Source organism: Stylophora pistillata, chromosome 1, assembly GCF_964205215.1.
Source record: "Stylophora pistillata chromosome 1, jaStyPist1.2, whole genome shotgun sequence".
NCBI classification, from domain to species: Eukaryota; Metazoa; Cnidaria; class Anthozoa; order Scleractinia; family Pocilloporidae; genus Stylophora; species Stylophora pistillata.
The window spans coordinates 58,821,491-58,834,810 of NC_142519.1; the positions used below are offsets into that span (position 1 = coordinate 58,821,491).

The 13,320-nt window shown below is 37.0% G+C and overlaps 1 long non-coding RNA gene across 1 annotated transcript; it reads left to right on the forward strand.

Annotated features, from left to right (window-relative positions):
* The first annotated feature begins 11,053 nt into the window (after positions 1 to 11,053).
* Positions 11,054 to 12,604, forward strand: LOC148743395 (uncharacterized). Its single transcript, XR_015989139.1, has 2 exons — positions 11,054 to 11,285; positions 11,414 to 12,604. It is a non-coding gene; the product is annotated as an uncharacterized LOC148743395 (long non-coding RNA).
* Positions 12,605 to 13,320: the final 716 nt, after the last annotated feature.

A 13,320-nucleotide genomic window follows, 5' to 3' on the forward strand; every position in this document is an offset into this window, starting at 1 on the left:
GTATGTGGCCCGTCTTAAGTTGAGGGAACGCTTGAGGGTTCTTTAAATCCTTTTATAAAATAAGTTTGTCCTTTTTAATATCAATTTTTGGTGTGGACTTGGTGTGTTCGTGGTTCATCCCCTGGAATTGCCTATATCACCATACTTAATTCTATTTCTTTTTTTGTTTAGATCAGTGCATGTGTCTTTTTGTGGACTCATTTGCAATTTTTTCAAAGAGCATTATTTTAAAAAAAGGGGCATAATTTTAGTATAAACTTGCCAAAAAAAGCAATGTTACAAGCATAATATGCTACTTTTACTAGCATAAGCTATAAAGGCCTAGTCCCAACCCCTTTGACTTTTTTATGGCTGACCACACCCGCTAAGCTTGATGACCTTCTTGACCATATATTAACAGAGGCATGTATATCAGTTAATTACAGTCTAACTTGGCGTTGATACATGTATACATTTGGTATACAGCTAAAGCTAAGATATCAAGGCAGTAGAGAATGAAGTTAACAAAACGAAGACCCCCGACATATCTAAGAAGATGATTATTTATTTAATAGAGAGGATACTTTAATAAACTAAGGTATGTTATTCTCTTCTGTCCAATACTGTCCATCTACGACCCGTCCCACCCCTTTCACTTTCCTTATGGCTGACTACACCCATTAAGCCTAAGGACCTTCTTGATTATATCTAGTAAATAATTAGATAAAACTCTCAGCAATATGAACAAAAGAATGAATATCAAACACTTACAGTCTGATCAACTTGGAGTTGTTATTGAATACTCCAGGTGGTAGCTCCTTTATCTCGTTGTTACCCAAATCCCTACGGTAAGATATTTCATTGCTTTCAATTAAAAGTGTTGGAACTCTTGTGGATTTTGGTGTAGCGAACCTTTTTCCAGGTAAAACAAATGCTTTTGCCATACTTCTGATATGATCGATATAGGATTCTTTTAAGATGCTACTTTTCAAACAAACTTGACCCTATATTACTCGCAAAGTGGTCGACGACACTCAATTAACATATAGACATATTCGCCCATATTCAGCAAATAATGTGACTCTGAGCCCATCTCGATGGCGAGTCAGGATAAAAGTAACCTTTACAATATTCTAAATAACTTAAACTACGATTTAAAGAGGGGAAGTCACTCTCTTCAGTTCTTTACTGCCACTATGCAAGTTTGATTCGCGCTAACAGTCAGTTAACTTTTCGCTCTCTATTTATTTTCTGCTTGAGGTTGCTGCGAGTCTCCTCGGAGAACGTGATGACATAGTCTAAATCTTTTCAATAGCTATGTTTATCCTTGTGTCAATAATAAACATTGCAACTGTCAGAGTACCAAGCGTATATTTAAGAGTTGTACAATGCTGTCACGAAGTGAAGTTTTATAATTAGAGCGGCTGTAGCTTGACGCATCAATCAAATACGACGGTTAGTTTAAACACCATCCCCGACCCTGTTTTCCTCGCCATGAATTAAGCCCGAAGAAAATTTGTAATTAGAGTGGCTGTAGCTTGACTCATAAACCAAATGACAGTTAGTTTAAACACTATCCCCGACCCTGTTTTCTTCGCCTATAACGAAGCCTGAAGGAAATTTGGCTGAGATAAAGTTATGGAAAAGAAATAAATCATATTTGCCTTCTGTAACAGCCATAAAACTCTCTGTTTTGTTGAATGAAAAACGAAGACTAATCTTAGTGGACATAAGGTTTGAAAACTGGGTAATATCACTTGGGCAACGAAAAAAAGGGAACAGGGGGAAAGTGCTTAGAGTAAGTGTTGCAAACGTTTATATAAGTCATTTGTACGGACGACATTTCGCTTACAGCCACTGCAACTTGACTAAGTGGGAAAATACATCGCCAGACAATTTCTTCACCTGGTTACTTTTTAACCACATGTAAGTTTTGAAACGGTCTATTATCAATACATGGAAATCTATAAATCCCGTTCGCGTTTGACTGTGATTCTGGTGTAAAATAAGATTCAAAGTATGTGGCCCGTCTTAAGTTGAGGGAACGCTTGAGGGTTCTTTAAATCCTTTTATAAAATAAGTATAAGTCCTTTTTAATATCAATTTTTGTTGTGGACTTGGTGTGTTCGTGGCTCATCCTCTGGAATTGCCTATATCACCATACTTACTTCTATTTCTTTGTTTGTTTAGATCCGTGCACGTGTATTTTTTTGGACTCACTTGCAATTTTTTCAAAGAGCATCATTTTAAAAAAAGGGGCATAATTTCAGCATAATTTTGCCAAAAAAAGCAATGTTACAAGCATAATATGCTACTTTTACTAGCATAAGCTATAAAGGCCTAGTCCCAACCCCTTTGACTTTTTTTATGGCTGACCACACCCGCTAAGCTTGATGACCTTCTTGATCATATATTAACAGAGGCATGTATATTACTCTCAAAAAAGAAACAACAACTTTGAGTTTAAATTTGCAAGACATGTTTCGACATTCTCATGTCATCTTCAGTTGCAAATGAGCATTTAACTGTTGTAAATTTGAATTTAAATTAGGGTACGTTACAAACTACGTGTCAGTGCGTATGTTACATTTGAATGTTAAAAACGCGAAAGATGTAAATAGCGCGCGCTTGACTAGATCAAAAAACAAATAGATAAATAAAAAATAAATAAATAAATGTAATGATGATAAAAATAAATTAAAAGACCAAGGAACAACATCATTAAAAGGAAAGAGACAATTCTAGATGTTTCAATTGCTGATTAAGGATAGGTTTTTCCCACTTAATATGCAATGCCTCTTTAATCTTAATTTGGTATTAAGTTTGTAACGTACCCTAATTTAAATTCAAATGTACAACAGTTAAATGCTCATTTGCAACTGAAGATGACATGAGAATGTCGATTCATATCTTGTAAATTTAAACTCAAAGTTGTTGTTTCTTTTTTGAGAGTTATTGTCACTCTGCTGTCTTTACGTCCTTTAGGCATGTATATCAGTTAATTACAGTCTAACTTGGCGTTGATACATATATACATTTGGTATACAGCTAAAGCAAAGATATCAAGGCAATAGAGAATGAAGTTAACAAAACGAAGACCCCCGACATATATAAGAAGATGATTATTTATTTCATAGAGAGGATACTTTAATAAACTATGGTATGTTATTCTCTTCTGTCCAATACTGTCCATCTACGACCCGTCCCACCCCTTTCACTTTCTTTATGGCTGACTACACCCATTAAGCCTAAGGACCTTCTTGATTATATCGAGTAAATAATTAGATAAAACTCTCGGCAATATGAACAAAAGAGTGAATATCAATCACTTACAGTCTGATCAACTTGGAGTTGTTATTGAATACTCCAGGTGGTAGCTCCTTTATCTGGTTGTCACGCAAATCCCTACGGGAAGATGTTTCATTGATTTCATTTAAAAGTGTTTGAATTCTTGTGGATTTTGGTGTAGCGAACCTTTTTTTTTCCGTCAAATTTGCAATTTGTTCGTGTTATGTCCAGGTAAAATAAATGCTCTTGCTATACTTCTGATATGATCGATATAGGATTATTTTACGATGCTACTTTTCAAACAAACCTGACCCTATATTACTCGCCAAGTGGTCGACGACACTCATTTAACATAAAGACATTCGCTCATATTCAGCAAATAATGAGACTTTGAGCCCATCTCGATGGCGAGTCAGGATAAAAGTAACCTTTACAATATTCTAAATAACTTAAACTACGATTTAAAGAGGGGAAGTCACTCTCTTCAGTTCTTTACTGCCACTATGCAAGTTTGATTCGCGCAAACAGTCAGTTAACTTTTCGCTCTAGATTTATTTTCCGCTTGAGGTTGCTGCGAGTCGCCTCGGAGAACGTGATGATATAGTCAAAATCGTTTGAATAGCTATGTTTATCCTTGTGTCAATAATAAACAATGCAACTGTCAGAGTACCAAGAGTATATTTAAGAGTTGTACAATGCTGTCACGAAGTGAAGTTTTATAATTAGAGCGGCTGTAGCTTGACGCATCAATCAAATACGACGGTTAGTTTAAACACCATCCCCGACCCTGTTTTCCTCGCCATAAATTAAGCCCGAAGAAAATTTGTAATTAGAGTGGCTGTAGCTTGACTCATAAACCAAATGACAGTTAGTTTAAACACTATCCCCGACCCTGTTTTCTTCGCCTATAACGAAGCCTGAAGGAAATTTGGCTGAGATATAAGTTATGGAAAAGAAATAAATCATATTTGCCTTCTGTAACAGCCATAAAAACTCTCTGTTTTGTTGAATGAAAAACGAAGACTAATCTTAGTGGACATAAGGTTTGAAAACTGGGTAATATCACTTGGGCAACGAAAAAAGGGAACAGGGGGAAAGTGCTTAGAGTAAGTGTTGCAAACGTTTATATAAATTATTTGTACGGACGACATTTCGCTTACAGCCACTGCAACTTGACTAAGTGGGAAAATACATCGCCAGACAATTTCTTCACCTGGTTACTTTTTAACCACATGTAAGTTTTGAAACGGTCTATTATCAATACATGGAAATCTATAAATCCCGTTCGCGTTTGACTGTGATTCTGGTGTAAAATAAGATTCAAAGTATGTGGCCCGTCTTAAGTTGAGGGAACGCTTGAGGGTTCTTGAAATCCTTTTATAAAATAAGTATAAGTCCTTTTTAATATCAATTTTTGTTGTGGACTTGGTGTGTTCGTGGCTCATCCTCTGGGATTGCCTATATCACCATACTTACTTCTATTTCTTTGTTTGTTTAGATCCGTGCACGTGTATTTTTAAAACTTCAATTTCTTGGGCAGGCGCCTCACATAGTGTCCCTTTCGCACCTTTCCCTTTGCATTTTTTCCCACACAATTACTATACTTATTTCTTCTTGTCTTGTAAATAGTATGTCTTTGCATCTCTCCACCTCTCCTTTCATAACAACAACGCTTGTACCGCTAAATTAAAGTTATCAAGCTAATTGTAAATAGGGTTATCAAAAGGAAGACCCTCGAGAGGTAGAAAATGAATATTTATCTAATTAAGAGAATACTTAAATAAACTAAGGTGTGTTTTTCTCTTCTGTCCAATACTGTTCATCTGCGATCTGTCCCACCCCTTTCACTTTCTTTAAGACTGACTATACCCACTAAGTCCAAAGATCTTCTTGATACTATCTAGTGAATAATTAGATAAAACTCTTAGCAATATTAACAGAGGAATGATTATCAGTTACTTACAGTTTGATCAATTCGGAGTTGTTCTTAAGGACTTCAGGTGGTAGCTCCTTTATCTGGTTGTTATCCAAATTCCTACGAGAAAATATTTCCCTGAATTCAGTTAAAAGAATTAACTCTTGAGTATTTTTGCTGTAGCGAGCCTTTTTACTCTCGGGATTGCCATTTATTCGAGTCATGTCCAGGTCAAACAAACGCTTTTGCTATTATCTTCAAATGGTCGATAAATGATCATTCCACAATGTTAATTTGCAAGTGAACCAAAATCTGTTACTCGCTTTGTGGAAGACGAAAATTGACATATCCGCTCATATTCAATAAATAATGAGACTGAGCACACCTCGATGGCGAGCCAGGATAGAGGTAATTTTCACGACATTTTCTTTAACTTGAACTGCGATTTAAGAATTGGAAGTTGGATTTGGTAGATGGCGTGAAGGTAAACAAAACCAATGTGATCTTAAAGGTTGTAACTGATTACTTATTGGTCATTCAACTCTACATTGTTATTGAAGACTCCAGATGATAGATCGTTAATCTGATTGTCCTGTAAGCGGAAAAGGATTTTACATTGGAGTTATGTTCTGTTCAAAGTATGTAAATCACCCTGGTCTCGTAAATGCAAGAAATTTATAAGTTTTCCTTTCGTTCTTCTAAAAAATAACTATTGTCCTTAAAGTATTGTGTGATGAAGGATTCATTTCAAAAACCGTACTATCTTAGAAATTCCAAAATTTTCAACACAAACCTGCGCAATTTTCTGTCCGTGAATTTCCGTGAGCAACGATTCATGCTGAATGTACTACGTGGTTTTATGCATGCAAGAAATTCGCGCGTTGAATAAATAATTGGTCTCTAAATATTTCATGGTCGTTTTTGCTTTGTCATTTATTAATGGTTTTCGGGTAGAATACGACTAACTGGTAAACATGACTCGTTATAATAAACTCTTTTTCTTCCTGCTCAACGTGTATATTCATGCTGTGTTATAAAAAGATTGGTTCGTGCTTTAGCTGTGCCTATATCGGGTTGTAGATGCACTTTCGAAGATTGGAGAGCACCCAAGAAGCTAGAGTTGCTCTCAACTGCACCTCAAGCAACTCTTACGCTTCTTTCGTGCACTTAAAACTTCTCGCGAGTGCCTCCATAACTCTAAACTGGATCTTTCGCTTCTGAGACTAAACCACTTGAAATTAAATTTCTTCCAAGTTGTTGAGGTTTTTGATTTTGAGATTTCAATTTCTACCTTCTAACCCGCGTACTAATTTGTATGCGTGTTATGGAATCTATGTAAAGACGTGATGTGATACATAAAATAATTTAAGTAATAATAAGTTTGCTCACTTACAGCAGCTGCAGCTTGGTCAATGGAGTGAATATATCACCATGTAATTTCTTGATGTTGTTCGAGGCCAACCACCTGCAAGATGTAGGTCCTCCTTTTTTCAGCATTTCCCCTTTCTAGACACCCACACGAAAAAACAATTCCACCGACTTATAATCCACTTGCGGCTATCAAAAGTCATTGCACTTAGAGAACTTTATGCTTTCATTTATAACAGTGGAACCCCCATTAACTATAGCTGGAGAGGAAAACATAGTTAAGTTTAAATTTCATCTTATACTCTTTCTGTCGTCTGTATCTTGAATCATAATTCATTTGAATTCAATTTTGCTCCTTTAAGTACGCATTTCAACTATTTCCTACACATTCACTTTGTAGAGTATTTTCTAAACTCATACGAACCACAGTTCCCAAATAGCAGATTACCAGTAGGAAACTAAAATCGCCCTATATATATCATCTTAAAGTTTATAAACAACAGAATTCGACAACTTATTTGTTTTTTATTTTCCTGAAATGCAGAGATATTAATTGAGCACAAAGAGAAAACTACTGATGTGTTTTCAATCGATTTATACACGCTTAGGTTGTTTTGCTTCGGCAGACAGTCTGGGTGAAGTCAAGCAGCACATATTGTGTTAAGGAACTGTGGGGCCGATTAATGATTGACGTCTTATTTGAAAAGTAATAAACTTTTCAAGTTCGAGTATGTAATTTTTATTTCTGACCTTTGCGCTCTTGATCATATCTAAAAGAAATTCAGCCAGACGATTTTTTACTTCAACTTTTATCTCACTCCGGGCCAATTTTCAAAAAAGATCGGTTCATTGCTATGAGCCCGAATTCGAAAATGTTTTTCCAATTGGTTCGAAAATCAAAGCAGAGTAAAGCGCTTCCAAACTTTGCTTAGACGATCTGTTTACTTTGATCCGAGTTTGATTTTTTCCTAACTTCTCGCCACAAATAATGTTTTTATCTGCTAAAATAGTGAATTTCAATTGATTACATTTAATTACTTCAGAGTGTTGGAAAAAAATCATTTTGGAAAGATTTTGGACAGTTCGTACAGTTCTATTAAAAGCTGTTATTTAGCTCTATTTGTTTGCTTATTTTAGTACATGGACCTATGGACAGATCGAGCCGACCAATCTAAACTGACTATCAGGTTTTCAGCCAACAGAGAGACACAAAACTAGGAATAACATCTATAACAACCGGCGACCAAATTAAACAACTCCTCTCCACTCTGATGATGAATTCCAACCACGTTTCGGATCCCTTAACGACTACTCTCAGTCGTAGGATCAAACTACATAATCAGAGTTTAATGCTTACAATTTCGCAGTGGAGTGAGGGAATTTATCTGGAACGGACTGTAGTTGTCTGTCTTTGCAGCCAACTCGTGTAACCATATCCATAAACCTATATGTGGTTGTACATTGGCAAGGATCCGGACAGCCTTAAAAAAAGGAAAGATGATAATCCCGTTGTCATGCTTCATAATGCATTTTATGGTAAAGTTCGGATACAACGCACAATGTCATTGATTGAAAGGACGTGCTCTATTAGAGTACAGAGCACGGAACTGAGCTAAAGCTGTCACACCATTTGCAAATTTGTACTGTATATATCGTTTTTTTTCGTGAATTTTAAGTGAAATTTTGGAACAAGCGAGCACGCAAGTAGGACCAGAAGAGCCAAAGTGTAGTGTATGCGCTTGGTTCTTGTAAGTATGCGCACGTCTGCGTATTATTCATTCCATGTGTTTTTCGAAATAAAACCGAATACATGGCACAAACAACGGTTTGTAAACGTGCGAAGTGCCGTAGTTTGCATTATCTTAACGTGTGCAGAGACGAAAATTCTCAAAAAGAACTAGGAAAATAGACAGTCCGAGTTTTGAAGGTAGTCACGCTCAGTTAGATTGTAAACTTACGTGCGGTAATATCAAGTAAACATGACTCTCACTTGTATAGTATATACATGTATAGTTTCATGTTCTAACACAAAGGAGAACAAAGGAGGAATGGAGAAACTTAAAAATTTATCAAACTGGTATCACTGTTAAATGTATGCAAATCGTGACGATTTCCGAGCGACTGCAATCATGCTGAGTTCCATCGCGGCTAGCTCATCATGGCAATCTCCGGTCATCACAGTGAAGCTAGCCTCAGAAATAACATTGGCCGCCTCTCGAGTGAACTAAAATAAAAGCTTGCTCTTATATCTTTCCGATGCGTGGAGATGAAGGCCATATCAGAGACAACAAACGCGTTTTAGGGTTTTGTCATCCCGAAAAATCTTCTTGTCCCTGTGAATTCTGATGTCGTTCATTCATAAGACAAACGCCTTAAGCAGTTTGATTTTCTAATATTCGACTACGTCCCGTGTTTCTCTCTACACTTCCTTCGTGCTCTAGCCGATTTCTATGTGCTTTACAACAGAACAGAGCACAGTCAAGGCCTTTCTGTTTGTTAATTAGTAAATGTGGTTGGAAGTGGAAATTTTGAATGCGTCCGTGTAAGCATGAATAAATGTCAAAATGTTAAAATACTCACGTACGATGACAAGACGGAATTCTTTCTTGTCAACACCATCCTTTCTGTTCACTTCACAGCTGTACTTGGCATTGTTTTTTTCAGTAATTTTTAGTTGAAACATCACACTTGTACTGTTCTGTACCGCTCTGCCATTCTTTCTCCAAACAATGAATGGTGCTGGTGCACCTTGTGCTGGGCACCATAAAGACGAGGAATGGTTGGAAAGAACGTACTGAGTCTTGAGCACTTTATCCAAGTTTGGCTCGACTAAGAGAGAAAAAGCAAATACAGAAAAATTAAAAGCACTTCAAATATGGTTATCTTATTTTCAGATACTTTCATCAAGACAATACTTGCCGGTTTTATTCGCTGCTTTGTTATTGGTAAAATAACTCATCTTGTAATAACCAGTTATCCAGCGAAGAGAATATGACGGATTTAAAAACAAGTTCTGTCCACTGGATCTCACAATAGTAGAAAAGTTCCTTCCACAAAATTTTCCAAGAAGATTGGCAGACTTGTTGTTTCCATCACGAACCTCAAGATACATATCATCAATGCATGGTGTTGGATGCAAAGTCTCCAAGGTGAAAGTGACTTGCATATAATGTCCTTTTGGAGCTTGCAAAAGTTGGCTCGCCTTAAAAGTTGGGACAACTATCTGAAGGCTTATTTCCGGTATCAGCGCATCTGTGTGTAAAATCAATAGAAAACGAGAGGAAAAAGAAGGAAAGTTCCTCGCCCAAGTCTTGAAATATGTAAATTCTATCAAAGCTATTTAAAGGCACCATCTAGAATTAGAGTTCGAGTTCAGATACGTCTAAGGGGACTCACGACATTACGTTTTGATTCAAAGTTATACACGTAAGACAACGCTGAGATTGGCTATGTCTATGAAAACTAGTAAGTAAACTAGTAAGTAAATGAAATCACACAGGGGCGAAATAACAATAGCTTTGATATAAAGCAAAGGATGACCGACCAAGGAGACTGTATCACTTGTATCGGACATTGCAAACTACGACAAGTAAAGAGATTTGTCTCTTCTAAGAACAATAAATGTGGCTGGATTTTTTGTGACCATTTTTTCCGTACAGTTTAGTTTAAAATTGAGTGAAGAAAAGCAGTTATGTCTTTGTTTAGTTGCTCAAGTGCTCCCCATAAGTTGACTTTTGTAATACGTCACGCGCATGGTTTGGAGCTCACGTGTAATGGTCGTCCCCTCTCATGGATCGCGGAATAACGAAGTTCGGACTCGAGAGGGAAGTGGAAGTCAACTCCATTGCTTCTATGTTTTTTCTTTATTTTTTTCTTTTAATTACCAGGGAACAGTTAATCAATTTTCGTATCCCCCTCAGAGCTTCACCGCCACGTGTCTCCTCCGTGCGTGTGTCACTCGCTTATTCACGAGTGTATCCTACGCAGGCCGGAATATTTCATCGACGTGTGAGGTATTCTCACTAGACCAAAACCCTTATTAAGGTCGGTAAAAAGTAACGATTTCCGATCCTCTAGAATCGGCTTAAATTAGATATTTAGTCCCCTAACTTGATACTCTATAAAAAAGAAAGATAACAGTGCTTACAGAAGGCAATAATGAAACCCCAGAAGGTCCTTCTAGACACCATCTTCCTGTTTTCAGCTGATGGGCTGAGGGGAAGTTTTAAATATTGAGTCAACTTTTAAATAATTGGATTGAGTAACATAAAACGATGGATGATGCATTTTTTCCGCCTAGTTAAGTGCATTGTATGTTAGCGGATCTCATTATAGATCAGAGATGCCGAGGCTGTGTTCCTCACAAAGCAGTTAAAGACGACGAGATGCAGCTACATCAAAGCTTCTTTTTTATGGCACTGCTTTGCTTTACTAAGGTTTTTAAGTGAACTTTCCAGTGTTATATTTCACTGCATTTGATAATAAGAACAAGTTATATAACCCATAGTTAGTAGAGGGGACTGGTTAGGAAACGCGGCAAACTTCAGAGGGCCGGCCTATTGTCTGTCCCCTGAGCTTCGCTCGAACGTCACGTGACCAATGACCCTGCACAGAACCAAAACAATATGGAGGACATGAACGACTTATTTTTCTTCGGCGACGATTCTGATACCATTTTGGAAACTTTGGAAAACGAGGAAGAATACAAGAGCCCTTTGTCGAAGCAGCTGACTCTGTAAGTCTTTTAGAAGCCTTTGAAAAGTTATTTTCACCCAAAAACTTTGTAGTTATTGATGCCCTTAGCAACGGCATCGGTCGTAGTACAATAACATATTTTTTTACTGAAAGTCTTTCAATTTTTAGGTTCAATACGAAGAGGGAATTGTTTGCTAGTTGTGCCAAAAGAAATGCTAGACTAAGGCTGGATTAAAAAGACATAAGACAATAAAGCATAAGGAGGAACAAGCGCGGGGAAATCAACCGACTCAAGAAGCCAAATTCACTGGTGAAGACTTCGAAGCGTTATCAATGAAAGCACGAGATAAAATAATTGAAAGAAAAATCTACCCTCAAAGCGCAAAAGAAGAGCTACGAAGATATACGAACTGGGATGAAGAAAATATGGACTTCTCAGAAGTAGAATCCATGTATATGCGTTTGGTTAAAACTGGAAATGCAGAACAATTCTACTCGAAGTACTATTCAAGAATAGGCCTCAATTCAACAAAAATTTTTGTGGGGTTGTCAAGTAATACGGCAACATTGCTTAGTACCAAAGTGGCTGATTGTTTGATAGCTTACAGCAAACAGAAAGATGAATCACCAAATCCCAATATCCCTACTAAACTGTGGGATAGAGATATGGCAGGGTTACAATATATTGGAGGATATGTTCTGCACAAGCTTTATAGCAAGGTGAACAATTAATGTATATAATCCCACAGCACATACTGAACAAACAGCTTCAATACTGAAAGCTGGCAAAGCAGAAGATTTGCATGTTGCAGGGAGTCAAAAACTAATTTCATCTTTAAACGGAGGTGGACTTTGGGTTATTTCTAAACAAGCTCAAACAATTTTTAAGAGAATAGAACATAATTTTAGGATTCTGACCTCAGGAAGTCTCCAGCTGAAGATTGACAATGTTAAGATGAATCCAAATCAGCTTGTGATGTTCAATTGGTCTCAGCATATGACACCATGCTGTTGGACTCAGACATAGATAACAGCATTGCAAAAGATGTTTTGGACAGCATTATTCATTTATATGTTACTGTACGGTGCTTCTCACTGGCCAAAGATGTTATACAGAAACACAAAATTCAATGTAAACAAAGGAAGACGAAAACAGTACGAAAGGAAATTTGTAGAGCCAGCAAAGAACAAGAAAGGCAGATATAGTTAGAATTAAGAGCCTGCAACAATTTGTCAATAAGTAATTTATTACAAAAGATTAATTTGGTAGCTACAACCTGCAACATATTAAATATTGCTCATTAATGATTATTTTATAGACAAAAACGAGTATAAAGGCTATATGTTTAAAGTATCTAACATAGAGTAACTTATTTATTTTCAGCCAGTCTTCTCGCCACTTCTTGTATTCTGTGTTTCGCGGCGCCGGTAGCTTCCAGATTTCAATTCCTTTACTTCTCCTACACGTTCCACAGCCAAATACTGAACAATTTTCACCTGGCATTATGTCCACTGACTTGATTAATGTTTTTAGCTATATTTTGAAGGTAAGATGTCGCTCGATCACGGAGAAAATCCAAAAACTTAAACGCTACGTGACTGTCGAAACAAGCCCGCGGTGCCATTTTGGATTTGTGTGTGCAGGGTCATTGTCACGTGACCTCGATAAAATCGAACAATAACCTATCCGACTGAAGTTTGCCGCGTTTCCTAACCAGTCCCCTCTACTAACTATGTATAACCATAATACCACGAAATTATCCTTATGCCGTAAAAGAAAAGTTGTAAAGAAATTCTTGTAGAAATGGCTTCTCCCCCACCTTTACAATTACATCTTCTCCAACGATGTAATTTCTCCTAAGGTTCGTTTATTCTTCCTTGTACATCTATTTCTGTCTCAGTGTGCGCGCCAGAAAGAACGTGCCGCGGCAAACAATTGACTGAATATAAAAACATGAAAACGTCGTAATTTTTATTATCATTCCAGTTTTTAAAGTGGTGTAGGAAAAAATCAATAGTCACTTTTAAAATTATGGCACTGTAAAGATAAGTGCAGTGGATGTTGCCAGACCTGA